Raw genomic sequence first — 14748 nt, forward strand, 5'->3', positions numbered from 1 at the left:
CCGCCGGACGATATCGGCCGGTCAGTTGTTCGGAACTGTCAAATTTTTGTTCTAACTGACAGGCCGATATCGTCCGGCGGCCTGTTAGTCAGTGGTCGGCTTTAGACACTTTAACAAAAACGTCACTTTTGACACTGACACTAATCCATATCGTTTCTAGATCTATTAATTGACGTACCTTAACGTTCGAATCGGGCAGATAGAAGTGGCATAAACGAGTGTTTGAGAAAATGAAACATCGATAAACCTGTTATCGATAACTCATAGATTAATATTTAAAATATGTAGCTTCTACTTGCTGTAGGTAAGTTACCGAGAAATTTCAATAATGCAAATCAATTACAAAGCGCTACAAAATTTCTTTATTACGTATATTTAGTACTTAAAATTTTTAACGTAAACTGTAGTAGGTATACAGTGCCAAAAATATATCAAAAGAGAAGAAGACGCACGTGTTGTGTATTTCGCGGTAGCTATCTTCTTATAAAATGTAATAAATATCTTAGTACATAACGTTACGTTAGAGATGTGGTGTTGGAGACGAATGCTGGGTATACCATGGACTGAGTTCCGGACCAACGCATCAATTCTTGAGGAGCTTGGCATTAAAGACCGGTTGCTTTCTACGGTCAAAACTCGGATCCTCAACTTCTTTGGACACTTGTCTCGGCGAGATGGAACATCCATAGAACGCCTAGTTGTGCAAGGAAGAGTGGGAGGTGACAGGGCTAGAGGAAGATCGCCAATGAGATGGACCGATCAAATCAAAGCCAGTGTGTCGGCCACAGTAAGCGAATGCTCACGGAAAGCAGCTCTACGAGAGGAATGGCGAAGTGTCGCACATAGGGGTAAATTCACGATCTACGGGGCCAAAATTATTTTTGCGGGTTTTTGTATTTTTTAACGTTTTACGAAGTTGAAACAACTGTTTCATGATATTTTTTTTAATTTATAGGGTATTTTTTTCAAAATTCTACTGATATGTAAAATTTCGACATCTGCACAAAAGAGGAAAAAATTAAAAATATAGTAAAATGTGTATAATAATTTATTACTGAAATAAAACCAGTTGCCATATTAAGCTACAGTCTCTGCTATGATGTTTTCTTCTTCGCTTCCGGAAGAGCACTCTGGGTTCGGATCGGCAGGCAATAGCAATTCTATCGTCTCTGGCGGGAAAGTACTGTGCTTTCGTTTTTTTTACTTTTCTCCTGCAGCTCAGTAAGGGGTCGGAACTCAAAAGTAAGCGATTTAAAATATCCGTGTTGCAGCTTTCTTTCGTAAACTTCCTTGCGAAATCAAGTCGATAAGATCGGAAATGCTTGTTACGCGCTTCTGCAGCTTCTTCAGTGAGCTGTCCAATGGGTAGTAACGCATTTTTTTATAATAACAGCACCATGGACTAGTATCTTATGCATCGTGGGCGTCATGGGATGCCATCCGTATAATTTGATATATAGTTCTCCTGTTTCCTTTGCGTAACTGTCGTATTTTTCAGAGTCAATTTTGTGGCAGCTTGATATCGTCTCTAAAATTACTTTTAATCTATATATCAGCTCGTAACTGATTCCAGTTATATCTGATGCTAATTTTGGATCATCAAAAAACCTTCTGCTGGTGTTTCCATCATTCGTGTTGCCGAAATTTGCCTTTGGCATATCTACAAACAACGGACTTTCAGCAACGGGAATCGCGAAAGAGCCTTCTAGCCAAGAATTATTGTTTTTTATGAATCTGTCTTTTTTATACTGAGCTTTACTCCATCTAGTCTTAAATTCTGACATGAAATAAGCAAAATTGCTTTTAAATAATTCTATTTGCTCATTAGTGCAGCCTTCATGAGAAAAAGGTTGATCTCTTAAGGAACACAGTTTTTCTTCCAATGTAGGTAAATTTTTACTTTTGAAGAGATAAAATATGTGTTTTCTAGTCACGATCTTCATTTCTGACGTATTTGGTACATCTAAAACAAATAAACATGTCGATTAAACTCAATACAAAAAAAAGTTTATTTTTGAGTAAAATGGCGGATTATTTTTAAAGTATAAAAATTATGATTTGGCGGAAGCATGCGGAAAGTCTTTTTTTAAATTATAATAACCAAAACAATAGACTATAACATGTCGTTAACAATTCTGCTCGATCTCACCCTATTGTATTACTTATTAACGAGTGAAGTTTATTTTTTGCGAAAAATTACGCTCAAAAACAGTCTCTCTTTCAGAGCATTAACCTAGCCTCAAAAACAAATAAATAAAGCATATTTTTATTTTTGCTTATAAATTACTAACCTGCTGTTTCAGAATCCATGATTTTTTTCACTCTTGATCTCTTAAAAACAATAAACCACACCGTCAAAGTTTTGCTTTTCTAAGAGCGCCGAGAACAAGTAACATACACGAAGTGACACGATCAAATTCCGACTGACGTGAAACGAATTAGAAAGTGCATACGAGGGTGGGAGGGGTTGTTATCTAGCCTCTAAAGGGTCCTCTACCGCAGGTAGCTGTTATCGCAGAGGTATTTATTGTTTTGATAAATCGACTTTTGGCCGCGTAGATCGTGAATTTACCCCTTAGTGTGTCGTTAAACAAGTCGCTCAAAAGTCTACATAATGGCCACGACCACTCTGTCAAGAGTGTAACGAAGAAGAAGAAGAAGAAGAAGACATACCGTAAGGTCACATCGATAAAAACGACTTTATTTTGCCACTAAAACTTCTCTGTGCATAAACAGGCGTGGGTCACTCCGCGATTTCGAGGAAATCCTCGTACGCGGATCCGCATATTTTTATGAAAGTTAAACATTAAATTTAAAATTTTATAAAATCAATGAAAATAGTATAAACAATCTAGAGTACCGCCATCAGCGAGACAGGGCTACCAGTTTTTATCATTAACCCGTCTTTAGTTACGATGATATTATGCAAAATGCGTGCGTTTTCCAATCAATTAATTAATAATTATAGATTTACGACTGATTACCACGCTACGTAGTACCTATTGGTTAATCATTAGATATTAAATATAGTTTCGTTAAACCTTGACGGGTAATCGTATGCTAATGTAGGCATATGCAAATAAAGACCTTATCGCACTAGAAAGTATCCTAATGAACTACAGGAGATTTGTATGACTTGCAATGTTCACTTGCTACTTACGAGTATAAAATATTGCATACAAGTTCTTGAACCCATTAAATAGGGCATAAGCCCCACAATAAAAATATTTTGTACAGGATAAAACGAAAGGAACAGGAAGGGTCGCTAAGACAAAAATGTGACTAGAGTTAGACCAAGAAAAGTCTGCAGCGATTTCGATAGCCCACGCAGTACTAGTGTTATTTATACGACATAAGCGTCACACTTCTATGAAATTATGACGTATTAAATAACACTAGTACTGCGTAAGCTAACAAAATCGCTGCAGACGTTTCTTGGTCTAACTCTACTTAACATGCCGATTTCTTCGTGTTTACCCGCTACACTCACACATTTATAACTCGAGGCTACTCAGCCCACTGTGCGTGTGAAATGGTCATTTACGACTTAGTAACGGCACTAATTATGACTATTGTCATGAGACATTAAGGCGAATATTAGGTTTTTTTAATACAACACTGATACCTTTAAAATTTCTACCGCTTTCGACGTGTTTAATGAACGAGACTGCAATTTCAACATAATTAACAAATTAAATCTATTTTTTTAGGGTTCCGTAGCCAAATGGCAAAAAACGGAACCCTTATGGATTCGTCATGTCTGTCTGTCTGTCCGTCCGTATGTCACAGCCACTTTTTTCCGAAACTATAAGAACTATACTGTTGAAACTTGGTAAGTAGATGTATTCTGTGAACCGCATTAAGATTTTCACACAAAAATAGAAAAAAAAACAATAAATTTTGGGGGTTCCCCATACTTAGAACTGAAATTCAAATTTTTTTTTTCATCAATCCCATACGTGTGGGGTATAGATACCCCACACGTATGGGATTGATGAAAAAAAAATTATATAAAAATATTGAGGTTTCTAATATCATTTTTTTCTAAACTGAATAGTTTGCGCGAGACACACTTCCAAAGTGGTAAAATGTGTGTCCCCACCTGTAACTTCTAAAATAAGAGAATGATAAAACTAAAAAAAAATATAATTATGATGTACCTTACCATGCAAACTTCCACCGAAAATTGGTTTGAACGAGATCTAGGAAGTACTTTTTTTTTAATACGTCATAAATCGTAAACCGCAATTTTATTATGTTACTTGCTGCTAGTTGCTACGGAACCCTTCATGGGCGAGTCCGACTCGCACTTGGCCGCTTTTTGTTTAACGGAGCCATTTTTTGTAACAGACAAATTAATAAAACGTCAATCTTAAGCATAACTCTGGTTAGTGATAAAATGTTGCCAGTGATTAACACGTTGAACGCCGCGCTAGTGTGTTTGCTTAGGTACCTATGTACAGTCACACCTATGTACCTGCAATAATATGTTACACAACGAAGGCCGCAAAAATATCCGACACGATCTTATTTGTAGAGCCATAAGAGCGTGTCACATATTTTTGCGGCCTTCGAAGAGTAACATATTATTGCAGGTGACTGTACAATCAGTTGCAGAGAGAGAGGTGACCCCTTCCCCGCATAGAAATTTGTTTGCAGGGGGGTGACCTCTCTCTGCAGCCTACTGTATTAAAATCAGTTACGATATTAGGTAGTATTTTTAGGGTTCCGTACCTCAAAAGGAAAAAACGGAACCCTTATAGAATCACTGTCTGCCCGTCTGTCACAGCCCATTTTCTCCAAAAGTACTGGACCAATTAAGTTGAAATTTGGTACACATATGTAAATTCGTGACCCAAAGCCGGACATCTTACGTAAACAAATGAATTTTAAACATGGATGACACTTTTGGGGGGTAAATAAGAAAATTAAAAAATAATGTTTTTTAAACTATGTAACACAATTGTTACATATCAAATGAAAGAGCTCATTTTGAGAATCTCAAATATATTTTTATTGTAATTTTAAAATCAATAGTAGTAGTAGTAGTAATCACTTTATTGTACACAACACAGGTTTACATAATATTTACAGAAATAAAGGTACAAAGGCGAACTTATCCCTGTAAGGGATCTCAGGGAATAGTTAGAAGTTATTTAATGTAATTATCCAAAAAATGACCCCCCCCCCCCCTTTATCTCCGAAACTACTGGTTCAAAAATTTTGAAAAAAATATACAAAATAGTTCTTTACCTATAGATGACAGGAAAACCTATTAGAAATATGCAGTCAAGCGTGAGTCGGACTAATTAGTTAATTACTTCGTTTTTGATCCGACCCCTACGGGTTTTTTAAAGGCAATTCACTCGCGTTTCACATATAAAAATACATTGTTAAATATTGGGTAATGTACGGAACCCTAGGAACGCGAGTCCGACTCGCACTTGGCCGGTTTTTTTATTATTTCCACGTTATTAAATACTTACTAAGTAGGAGGTGACGGAGAGTAGAAATAATAATCTAGCAATAAATGGAATTACAACATAAATTCCAATAAATAAGCTATCTAATTAGCTAAGTGTTTACCAATAACCTTTATTAACATCCAAGAGTCGCTCTTAAGGAAATAAAAACTGTAATTGTGGTGTGTAAAACTTTAAACTGTGTATAAATATGTGTAATTGGTGGAGGAAAAAACCCGTCATGTTCAAATAACCCGATAACTTGATTCCACGTATATTTTCTATTATGTAGTTTAGGGTGGTCCTTATTTCGTAGATGTCATATTTTTCTACGGGGCACCCGCTTAATGTAAAATCTACCCCTAAAAACCAATGATTTTTATTCAGAATTTTTAAATACATTTTAGGGGTCGCTACCGCATTTTGAAAATTTGGACCCTCCATAAATTTTTTTTTTTTATTTCGGTTTTTCGTTGTGGGGCGAAGAGTCAGGGTGTATTAATGTGCAACTTAACATAAAATAACGCCGCTGTTTTTACTAGTACTTAGAAGACTTAGAACCCCTAAAATAAGAATAAATAATTTAAAAAAAATCAGCGGCGTTATTTTATGTTAAGTTGCACATTTTGCCCCACAACGAAAAATCGAAAAAAAAAAATAGCATTTTGTATGGCGGGTCCAAATTTTCAAAGTGCGGTAGCGACCCCAAAAATGTATTTAATAATCCTGGAAAAAAATTACATTGGTTTTTGGGGTAGATTTTACATTAAGCGGGTGCCCCGTAGAAAAATATAACATCGTCGAAATAAGGACCATCCTAATGTAATTTGTAAATAAATTCATCGTTAACAGGTGACAAATAGCGACATGACAGAGACATGACATCTGCTTGAGAGTAAAAAGTCGTTAACAGGTCAATAAGAGGGGGCTAACGCATAGTCTTTATTTTGAAATGTTACACGTTTTGAAGAAGTCATGAAAAAAACCCCACGGAAACTAGACTATTTATATACTTATTTGAATTTAAAGTGTGGTGGTGGCCTGGTGGGTGGCTATAAAATAACACAATTCCCGTTGCCAGGGAGGTTTTGGGATTATACTGAGCAACTATTACTATGGGACCAACCCCAAAATCGCGAAAAAAAAATTTGGCTGTTTCATACGTTTTGGCTGGTCCATTTTCTATGGGAGAGTAAATATTTTTTTCGCGATTTCGGGGTTGGGCCCATAGTAAAAGTTGATCAGCATAATCCCAATACCTCCCTGGCAACGGGAATGCAGTTATTTTTTTGCCACCGTGTAATCGAATGAAGGGGCCCACTGATTACCAGTTCGCCGGACAATATCAGCCTGTCAGTTAAACGCAAAATTAGACAGCTCCGAACAACCGACAGGCTGATATCGTCCGGCGAACTGGTAATCTGTGGGGCCCTTTAAGTATATCTAAATTGTATGTAAAAAAAACCGACTGCGTAAGAAAAACTAAACAGAAAAGACTAGTATCCCATAACCGTGTTGTGTAATGTGCAACATAATGAATTTTTTAAACATCAACACGTTTTTCACCCGTATTTCTTAGCCGTAGGTGGCATTCAAAATATTTTTTTTCCTGTGCGAGTAATCCCACGAATGCTTATGGTAAGTACCTAAGGTACTTAAGGTAGTTAAGGTTAACACGTTAATTTTATAGTTTTGTTTTCTATGCTAAAATTGACAGGTGCCGCTTCGAGCTATAAGTATAACTGTTCACACGTGGTACGTTACTAGACTTGGCAGGGCTAACCATTGACATCGACGCACGCGCATATTTACTCACACTTATTAACTCTTATAAAAACAACCAACTTTGAGCCTTAAGATTAAAGCGTAAAGCTCTCAATCGCAAACCCCGTTTTGCCGTGTGTGGGTGCAATAAAAATAGATAGTTTGATATCGGTGCGTTAATACTAAATTAGCATTGCAACATTGTTGCGATCTATACGATACTGCATTTTATGGTCATGGCTTCCTTAGTTAGATAGTTGTGATGTTGGAATTTCATACGAAACGTCTGTGCGATGTTGTTTTTAGTATCAAGTTTAAAATATTATTCTATAATTGATTCTGCCCCCGACTTTTCCGCGTAGATTTCCGCGATAAAAACTATCCTATGCCCTTCTAATGGGACTCAAAGTTCAAACTATCTCTGTACCAAATTAAATTTCAATCCGTTCATTGGATAATGAAAATCTTTCTTCTTCAGTTCGGCATAAGATCTTATTATAGACTAGAAAACTACTTCCCGTTTACACCTACAGCCCCAAGAAATTACCGGCACAAAGAAATTAGAGCGAGTCATGTTTGTTTACCATACAAAACTTCTGCACGTTCTGTATTATTTGAATGTATTACCCATAATAAATAATAGTACTACCGTACAGAAAGGAAACTTCCTACAAAACCGAAGTTTGACAGCGATTCATGGTCGAATCATGCTGTCCCTTTCTAATAAATGGCACTATCCCTTTCGGATAATTTAGGGCTGTCAAAATTCAAGCCATTATATTAAATGTGGTCGTGCACGCAAAGGGACGTCAAGTTGTGTAAACCCTAATAATTGCTCGGAGCAATGCCGAGCCGAACGGAGCCGAGTTTGCCCGAAGAGAGGAGTTTTGCAACCCTGTTTACTTATGTTTAGCTATAAAAACCAACAGCAGCTATAGATATGTTACTTAATTGTTCATACCAAATTTCATGTTATTTCAACTTGTCGTTTTAAAATGAGAGCGTCATTGGATTGTATGGGAGCGGTTTTTTGGCGGAGGATTCATGACGACTTCGTGAAATTTGCCAAGGCAAATGCAATTTAGAGTTATCAGAGTTAAGATTCAAAATGCAATGGAAGGTCCTCTTTATAGAATTAAATGAATATTTATTAGTCTCCTCGCATTTAAAATATATGTCTCGTTTTAATTGATTTATTTTTAATTAATTACATAATTATAGGTTCTTTCTCAATATTATTCATATAATGTATATTTGTGACGTCCCACGGGTAAGGTACCTTATGGCGGCTGGCGCTTACGCTATTATTAACGCCGCTCCAATGTTATTGCGGCGCTATGTGACGTAAGCGCCAGCCGCCATAATGTACCTTTTCCCGTGGAATGTCACATTTTATTGCCTATGGTGTGGTGGCAGAGGGGAAGTTTGTGACGCGTTTTTAAGATAATTGGCTACATTTGATAAATATCACGGACAGCTTTTAATTAGTTAACTATTTATATGTATAAATGGGCAGATGAGTGACATGCTTATCAGTAGCTTCCATTCACTTTATAGCCTGATTAGCAATATAAAGCAATTGTACGTTTTACCGCAAACCACGGTAATGACCACTTAGGGGTCATCCATTAATTACGTCACACGAATTTCTAGGTTTTTTGACCCCTCCCCCCCCCCTTGTCACATTTGGTCACATTTGGCAAACCCCTCCCCCCTAGTGTGACGTCACATTTTTTCTACGAAATCGCCAAATCGAATTAAGTAAGTACATAAGTATTATTAATATTTTATCAAAATATTTTTGACGATATAAATATTAGTAATTTTATAACCCAAAAGTGCTTAGGAAAGAAAATTAAAAGAATAAAAACGATTATCGTTTTAAAAACTTGTTATTTAAATGTACAGCGAATAAAATAATTTAAAAAAAAATTTCGGTTACTGATGAAGTTAAAGTGACGTCACAAAGTTTGTGTCTCCCCCCTCCCCCATGTCACAATATGTCACATTTTCTTGACCCCCTCCCTCCCCCTAAACGTGTGACGTAATTAATGGATGACCCCTTAGTAAAAAATACGTTTTTGGTAAAAATTCCATTTTTGGTACAAGCATTTATCGCTGCCTGTACTTGCCATAGACAACTAACTCATCGAGACAATTTTAAAAACTGTCCCAATGGACAGATGCCATGAACTAAAAACGGAACTGAACTAATATACAGAGAGGAAAATGGGGACCACGTATGTATGAAAACTCGTTTTCGTCACAGAATAAATAATAGTACTAGGTACAGAAGATTCACTCTCTAACAAAACGCGTACAGCGTAAATAGGACAGATATGACCGCTAGGTGGCGATAGCGCCACGCGCGGCTTATGGCTAGCCACCAAAATTGGTGTGGGACGGATGTACTTGTAGCTACCTGTACGGTTACCATCAGTTTGTCACTGACATAAACGCCGTCGAGAACGTAATTTACTTTCTATACATCTCGCTCGCACTCGCATATTAGTGCAAACGGGACGTATAGAAAGTAAATTACGTTCTCGACGGCGTTTATGTCAGTGACAAACTGATGGTAACCGTACTGTTGCAAAGCGACGAATTCGCGGAGTGAGCCACGCCTGGTTTCGTCTTAAAATTCTATAGTTAGTCTTATTTTAGGATTAGAAAGAACGTAAGCGATCTTGACATGTCTTTTAATTGAAAAACGCTTTTTAAAAATCATTAACTATTACTTATGAAAGCACAAGAATATAAATGATCGTATTAGATTCATAATAATATTGTTACATATTTGCCGTGACTTATTTAAAAAAAAATGTTTTTCAATTGAAAGACATGTCAAGATTGTTTACCTTTTTTCTAATGCTAAAAAAAACGAACTATATAATAAATCTTTCAGGATTTTGAAGTTGAAGATCTAGAATGGTTGGTCGAGCTCTTTGACATCAGTTGACAGCGATTGACAGCATGTAATTAGTCTGTCTGTGTGTTCGTAGTCGTTTTGTACAAGTTGCTGCCAGCCCAGCCGATTTATGGGGCTCATCATTATAGACACAATTATACACATTGTCTATTATTGCATTCGCTAGTTAAGTATAGGTACATATGGGGCATTATCTATGAAAAGGGACCTTATTGTCGATGGCGCTTACGCCGGACAGCGTCGCGCGGCAATGTATTTATATCGGAGCATCGTTAAAAATGGCGTAAGCGCCATCGACAATAAGGTCCCTTTTCATAGATAACGTCACATATAGTTTTTCAATGATAGGTCACCGTATGTATAGTGGCAGTAACAGCAGTGTACGTACTAGCGCGAATTAAGAGCCCATCAACGTGCACACTAGCGCCACTGCCAAATAATCGTGATTATTTAAATTTTACGAAAGATATTTAAAAAGGGGGCCGCTACGTACTGTATTTTGTATTTAAGTATCTTTTGAATACATCTCAACACTACATATGTAGAAAACATCCATGACTCAGGAACAAATATCTGTGCTCATCACACAAATAAATGCTCTTACCGGGATTCGAACCCAGGACCATCAGCTTCATAGGCAGGATCACTACCCACTAGGCCAGACCGGTCGTCTAAACATGACTAATTCGATGCAAGTGGTACAAAAGTGGTAAAAAATGTTAACTGGAAGAAATCCCTTAAAGGGATAAGTTCGCCTTTGGACTGCCTATCCTGTGCCATAAATTTGTGTTTTGTGTTTTGTAAAATAAAGAGTTTATACATACATACATACATACATACAAAAAACCGGTCAAGTGCGTGTCTGAGTCCGACCCACCCTAAAAGGGCCCACAGATTACCTGTTCGCCAGATGATATCAGCCTGTCAGTTGTTCGAAGCTGTCAAATTTTGTCCGGGAACTGGTAATCAGTGGGCCCCTTTAGAAAGACTAATTGGAATTCACTTACCATTATAGAAAATTAGCCGAACACGATCCGAAAGTACATACATCAAAATGATGTAAATTCAGCAATTTTTTCGCCGAATCTTAAACTTCGGTCAGACACTCAATTTATTTATTGCATATATCTGACAAATGTGATGCCTATACAAGTTATGAATAATAATTGTACATAAATTGTAAGATAGACCCCCACTGTTCTCATGATAACGATGTCAAGTCAACATTCTTCAACAGTCTGTCTCTTGTTCGATAATTAAGTACAGTAATTACAGTTGATAAAAACATTGTATTTAATTACTAAATAAAGTAAAATTATTTGTCATCATTTTTGACCTGTTGTACACTACATTCTTGAACATCATAAAGGTCTCTGCCCACTACACCGTATCATACCATAACCGTAGTAGGAACGTGTCAGGCAAAAAAATATTCTTTGTATTAAAAAGTATGAGACTATGCCCACTAGCCCGTTCCGACACCGACCATACCCGTTGCGTGCCATTAGGGCTTGCAAATATTCGAAACTTTCAGGTATTCGAATATTCGACTTTTTCTGACGACATATTCGAATATTCGAATAATTATTCGAATATTATAAAAAATAAGAAAAAGAACGAGAAATCGGTTTATTATCGTTTTATTCAAAAGCTTTTTTCACATATTGCTAAAACTAATGATATTTTGCAGAAATTAACTAGATTTTATCATCCTACTATGAGATGCCCACATTTATAAAAACAAGTAAAACGCCAAAATAAGACGTATTCAATATTTCTAGATAAAACTTTTATTATAAATGCGTCGTTGCGTGAAATAATATAACTTTAACCATCCAAACACCTAGGTATGTAAGATATTTTTTTAGTAGGTAATTATTTTTTGATTTAAATTAACTTGTAGTCACTCAGAGGCCTGTAAAAAGGCATGTACCTAATTCCATTGTATTTTGAATCTTTATTGACTTTGTTTGCAGTGTTGCCAGATGGTCACAAAAGTCACATTTTTCGTGACTTTTCGCCTTCTCGTGTGACATGTGCGTGACTTACGATCTTGAGGCAATTTTTGTGACTTTTGAAGTTAGTCGAATTTTGGACAAGTTTAGTTCTGCAATTCGTATTATTTAGGAACCCAAGTTGACACTTGCACTGACACCTTGACGTTACATCCACCATCATGTTTATTATAATAGTCGTGGCAAAATGAGACTTGTTACCTTGATATGACGGTGTCATTTAGTTTGATAGTAGTAGTTATTTTTTTTAGTGTAATGATTCATTTCTTTTAGTCTGTATCTATACTACTCATTGCACTGCATCAGTTATTTTGAGATTTTTGAGCGCTTAAAAAACATTACTGTGCTATTTTTATCCGGGGGTAAATTATTTACGCATATACTTTTTTATTTTCTTTTGATTAAGTTTAATGAATAACCGCAAGTTGAGTACGGTCTTGCAGTCGTGCGAGCGGTGAACAATGTAAACTGTGACTGGGTCCGTCTATTTCACGCTTCGCGCTTTTATTTATTTACCTGTGAAGTTAACAGTGTTTTATCCGAATTCGTTTACGATTCGATAGATAGGTAAGTAAACTTTGTTAGGGTTCCGTACCTCAAAAAAGGAAAAAACGGAACCCTTATAGGATCACTCGTGCGTCTGTCTGTCTGTCCGTCTGTTACAGCCTATTTTCTCGCAAACTACTGGAACAATTAAGTTGAAATTTGGTACACGTATGTAAATTAGTGACCCAAATATGTTCATGTTTTTTTTATAATTTTAAAATATATAGGTTCAAGTTATTTAAGAAAATAGCCAAAAAATGACCATCCCCCCCCCCCCCTTAATCTCCGAAACTACTGGGTCTAAAATTTTGAATAAAATACACAAAATAGTTTTTGACCTATTGACTACGACTCACGCTTGACTTCACATTTATAATGTTTTCCTGTCATCTATATGTAAAGAACTATTTTGTGTATTAGAAAAAAAAATATTTTTATGGTGGCTGCCCTACATTAAAGTTGGGATGATTTTTTTTCGCTTCCAGCCTATAGTGTGGGGTGTCGTTAGATAGGTCTTTTAAAACGAATACGGGTCTTCACGAACCATTTTTTGATCAGCTTAATATTTTCGGAAATAATCGATCTGAAAGAAAAAAAGTTTTGTTTTCCCCTTTAGTTCCTCTAACTTTTAAACCATGGGTCCAAAAAATATGAAAAAAAATCATAAAAACATAGCATAGTAAAGACATTCAAGGAAAAATATCTTTTTCTTTCCCTGTTCCCTTTATTTGGGGTCGGGCCTCCTCACTCTTCTGCGCCAAGCTACTCTGTTTTGGGTTGTCTCTTTTGACATCTGGAATAGTTTGAGGTCTTTGTCTACGTTTGACCATGGTCACCGGGAGGCGGCCTGGGCTCTTAATTTCAGATGTTGTTTGCCCGCTAAATGGGCACTTTAAATACTCGGTTTACTTCGGCTAACTCTAAGACCGTATGTTTCCAATGAATGCGTCCACGTTCAAGGAAAAATATAGCGAACCTAATCGGTATAGCTGTTTTTGAGTTTTTGCAAATAGTCTATTTTGACAGACGGGTAACTACGGAACCCTACACTGAGCATGGCCCGACATTCTCTTGGCCGGTTTTTTTTATATTTTATCGACAGGTCGCTTAGCTTGCTTACTCTAAACTAATTTTTTTATTTATGATGAACAATTACGTAAAAACGAAGTTTTCTTAAATCGTCTATTTTTTATCTCTTATTTAACTTTAAAAACAGCCTGAAGCTCCTAAAGTATTGATCGTTTTACTCTAAAAATAAACATAACCAAATTTGTAGGAAATTTTATGATAAAACTTTTGTCTGAAGTAATTATAATGCTATTGGTATAGATATTCGAGATATGAGCAAAAATATGAAAAAGGTACCTTCAACCCCCCTGCACCCTCAGCACACCCCCTACCCTCAAGGGCTTTCAGTATGTTTATCTGGACACCATAAGGTATACCTGTACCAATTTTCAAAACTACACGAATTATTTCCGCAGATTTTTCTAATTTGCTTCTTAGGTTATGGAAAAACTTTATTTTTTAACTTTCTTATTGATCCCCCAAAAGTAGCCCCCATGCTTAAAATTCATTTGTTTACGTTACATGACTTAAATGTCCGTCTTTGGGTCACTAATTTACATATGTGTAATACCAAATTTCAACTTAATTGGTCCAGTAGTTTCCGTCAAAATAGGCTGTGACAGACGGACAGACAGACAGACAGACGCACGAGTGATCCTATAAGGGTTCCGTTTTATCCTTTTGAGGAACGGAACCCTAAAAATCATATATAAGGTTAGTAGATTTTTTGTGAAATGTATTATTTTCTGAATTTCTTCTAACAAAATCGATTTACCTACAGTAATATAAAAATGTGACTTGGGCAGCAAAAACGTGACTTTTAGGGAAACGAAACGTAACTTATGACTCCAGAGCCCTGGCAACACTGTTTGTTTGTTTTGGCAAGTTTTTATTCCTAAAGGTCGACTTAATTATATAATATTGGAATATTTAAGGGAAAAGGTTAGTTGACTACTGGGTGGAC

At 36.4% G+C, this 14748-nt stretch overlaps 1 protein-coding gene and 1 long non-coding RNA gene across 3 annotated transcripts in view; one reads left to right on the forward strand and one right to left on the reverse strand.

Moving 5' to 3' along the window:
* The window catches only part of LOC134799128 (protein doublesex), a 330707-nt gene that overhangs the window by 100545 nt on the left and 215414 nt on the right, over positions 1–14748 (reverse strand). The gene's annotated exons all lie outside the window — the stretch shown is intronic.
* The window catches only part of LOC134799164 (uncharacterized), a 313576-nt gene continuing 302514 nt past the window's right edge, over positions 3687–14748 (forward strand). The window contains exons 1-2 of the long non-coding RNA XR_010145336.1: positions 3687–3906; positions 4025–4237. This is a non-coding gene — a long non-coding RNA (uncharacterized LOC134799164). The remainder of the gene's footprint in view (positions 3907–4024; positions 4238–14748) is intronic.

The sequence above is a fragment of the Cydia splendana genome, chromosome 18 (genome assembly GCF_910591565.1).
Source record: "Cydia splendana chromosome 18, ilCydSple1.2, whole genome shotgun sequence".
Taxonomy (NCBI): domain Eukaryota; kingdom Metazoa; phylum Arthropoda; class Insecta; order Lepidoptera; family Tortricidae; genus Cydia; species Cydia splendana.